Source organism: Cynocephalus volans, chromosome 16 (genome assembly GCF_027409185.1).
Source record: "Cynocephalus volans isolate mCynVol1 chromosome 16, mCynVol1.pri, whole genome shotgun sequence".
Lineage (NCBI taxonomy): Eukaryota > Metazoa > Chordata > Mammalia > Dermoptera > Cynocephalidae > Cynocephalus > Cynocephalus volans.
Window position 1 is genome coordinate 42,733,190 of NC_084475.1, and position 3,287 is coordinate 42,736,476.

The window sequence follows — 3,287 nt, forward strand, 5'->3', positions numbered from 1 at the left end:
TCTCCTGCAAATCTGACTCCACATTTCCACTTGGCATTGCTCTAGTGAAGGCTGTCTGTGGTGACTCCACCACTGTGACAGATCTCTTTCTGGACTCTGAGACTTTCCCATACACCCTTTGAAATCTGGGTGGAGGCTCCCAAGCCTTCTGAGTTTTGGCATTCTGTGAGCCTGCAGATGGAAGACCATATGGACTCCAACAAGGTTTCTGGCTTGTATTTTCCAAAGCTGTGGGTCCAACCACATCTGGGGCCAGTTTAGCCACAGCTGACACAGCCAAAGCAGCCAGGGTGCTGGTGCTAGAAGCAGTTTTCCAAGGTGGCCCTGAGAGGTGAGCCCATGGAGGGCTCCTCAAGCCAGTTCCCCAGAACCATTTTGTCTCCCTAGATCTTTGGATCTGAAATGGAAGTTGGCCCGAGAGGCTTCTGCAATGCCTTCAGGGCCTTTGTCTCCTTTTCTTGATAATCCCATTCTTTTGTGTTAATCTTTGTTGTACCATGGAATTTTCCTTCTGAAAATGCTCTCTGATTCTCTACCACATGGCCAGGCTGCAAATTTTCCAAATCTTTATACTCTGCTTCCCTTTTAAATTCTGGCTTTATGTCATGCCTTTGCTGCCATAACTCAGAGCAGGCTGTTAAAAGTAGCCATGCAGCTCCCTTAATGCTTTGCTGCTTAGAAATTTCTTCCACTGAATACTTTGGTTCACAACTCTTAAGTTCCAACTTCCACAAAGTCCTAAGGCATGGACACAATGCAGCCAAGTTCTTTGCCAGGTCACAGCAAGGGCGATTTTTGCTCCAATTTCCAGTAAACATTTCTATCTGAGACCTCCTTCAAATGGTCTTTACAGTCCATATTTCCATAAGCATTCTGCTCACCACCATTTCATAGGTCTCTAAGACATTCCATACTTTCCCTCATCTTTTTATCTTCTTCTGAGTCCTCCAAACTCTCCTCAAAATCCAGTTCCAAAGTAGTTTCCACATTCAAGTGTCTGTTATAAGCAACACCCAACTCCTGGTACTAATTTTCTGTTTTAGTCTGTTTTGTGTGGCTATAACAGAATACTTGGCTCTAAGGGCCTCTGTGGCCACACCTACTATTCAGGACCTCTCTACTGCTAACTGACCCCCTTCTGCTAAAGGCCTGACAGTCCTGCACCAAGTACTTCCTTGGCCCAGCCTGGCACTAAGGGGTGCCCCTAGGGACCCTGTAGGGTGGCCTGGGCTGCTCCTAGGGCCCGTGACCTGCTGGCCTGTACTGGCCTGGCATATGGGCCACCTCTGTCCTGGACTGACCTGCCACTAAGGGCTCCCCTGCATGTGCTTCCCTTCCACTAAGGGCACCCATGGCCTGACCTGCCCCTAGGGACCCTGTGCCTTCACCTGCCACTAAGGCCTTCCCTGGCCAAGCATGCTGCCAAGGGCCTCCTACCACTAAGGGCTGGCCTGGCCTGTCCTGCCCAAGGAACCCACTGGTTGTTCTGCCATGGGCCCTCCCCCCTTATTGGTCTGCCCCTGGTGGACCACTGCCATAAGTGCCACCATGCTGCTAAGATAACCCTTGCCAATAAGTGCTCCCCTTCACTGGCCTATCCCTGGAACCCTTGGCCTATCATGGTGCTAAGAGCTCCCCTGGCCTGCCTGCCTCTAAGAGATCACCTGGCCTGGATTGTCCTGCCACTAAGGGCCCTCTTTGAATGGCCTGACCCTTGGCTCTCTTGGCCAGCTTAATGCTATGGACCCCCTGGACTCACCTACCTGCCTATAAGGGACCCCCTGGACTGGTCTGGCCTCTCTTAGAGGCAGTCCAGGCCAGGTCACGTTGGCCCTGAGGCAGGCCCAGCCAGTGAGTCTCTTCTGTACACCTGGTCAGGCCCAGTGGGGCCCTTAACAGCAGGTCTGGCCAGAACACCATTAGTGACAGGCCAGGAAAGGCCATGGGCACTGTTAGTGGCAGGCCAGGCCAGGCCAGGGGGTCCATTAGAGGCAGGCCAGACCAGGGGTGCCCTAGGAGGTTCTTCCTTTCTTGGGGGCCCAAGGGGAGGTCAGGCCAGGGGTGCTGTTAGTGGCAGGCCAGGCCAGGAGGGACCTAGGTGGGCTACAAGGAAGAAGGAAAGAAGGAAGGAATGAAAAAAAGAGAGAAAGAAAGAAAGAGACCCCAAAGAAAAAGAAAGAAGGAAGGAAGGGAAAAAAAGAAAAAAAGAAATAAAGAGCCAAGAAATAAAGAAAGAAAGAAAAGAAAAGGAAGAAAAAGAAAGAAAAGGAAGGAAGAAAATGCAGAAATGGAAAGAAGGGAGGGAAGGCAGGAAGGGATGGCAAGAGGGAGAGAGGAAGGGAGAGAAGGAAAGAAGGAAAGGCAGGAAGGGAAGGCAGGGAGGGAGGCAGGAAGGGAGTGAAGTCAGGAAGGGAAGGCAGGAAGGGCAAGCAGGAGGGAGGAAAGGAAGGGAGAGAAGGTAAGGAAGAAAAGCAAGGAAGGAAGGGAAGGCAGGAAGGGAAGGCATGATGGGAAGGCAGGAAGGGAGAGGAGGTGGGAAGGGAAGGCATGAAGGCAGGGAAGGAAGGCAGGATGGAAAGAAGAGGGAGGGAAGGAAGGAAGGACAGAAAAATCCATCTCAGGGGCCCCTAGCCTGGAATGGCCTACCTCTAAGTAACCCCCTGTTCTGGCCTGTCCTAGCCTACCAGTAAGGGCTCCACTGGCCTGGGGTCCCCTAGGGCACCCAAGAAAGAAAGAGAGAGAAAGAGCCCCCAAAGAAAGAAAGAAAGTAGGAAGAAAAGGAAGAAAGAAAGAGAAAAAGAGAGAGAGAAAGAAAGAAAGAAAGAAAGAAAGAAAGAAAGAAAGAAAGAAAGAAAGAAAGAAAGAAAGAAAGAAAGAAAGAAAGAAAGAAAAGAAAAGAAAAGAAAGAAAGAATCCCTAAAGAAAAAAAGAAAACAAGATGGAAAGAAAAGGAAGGAAGGAAAGGAAAGAAGAAATAAAGGGAGGAAAGGAAGAAAAGGCAAGAAGGGAGGGAAGGAAGGGAAGGGAGTAAGGGAGGAAAGAAAGAAGGAAAGGAAGGAAGGAAAGAAAAGGAAGGCAAGGCAGGAAGGGAGAGAAGGGAGGGAAGGAGAAAGAGAGAGAGAAAGAAGGAAAGAGGCCCCCTAGGGCCCCCTTGGCCTGGACTGGCCTACCTCTAAGAGAGCCCCTGGCCTCACCTGCCCTGCCACTAAAGGCTGCCCTGTCTAGGCCTTCTTCTAATGGCCTCACTGCCACTAAGGGCAGGCCTGTCCAGGCCTACACCAGAGACC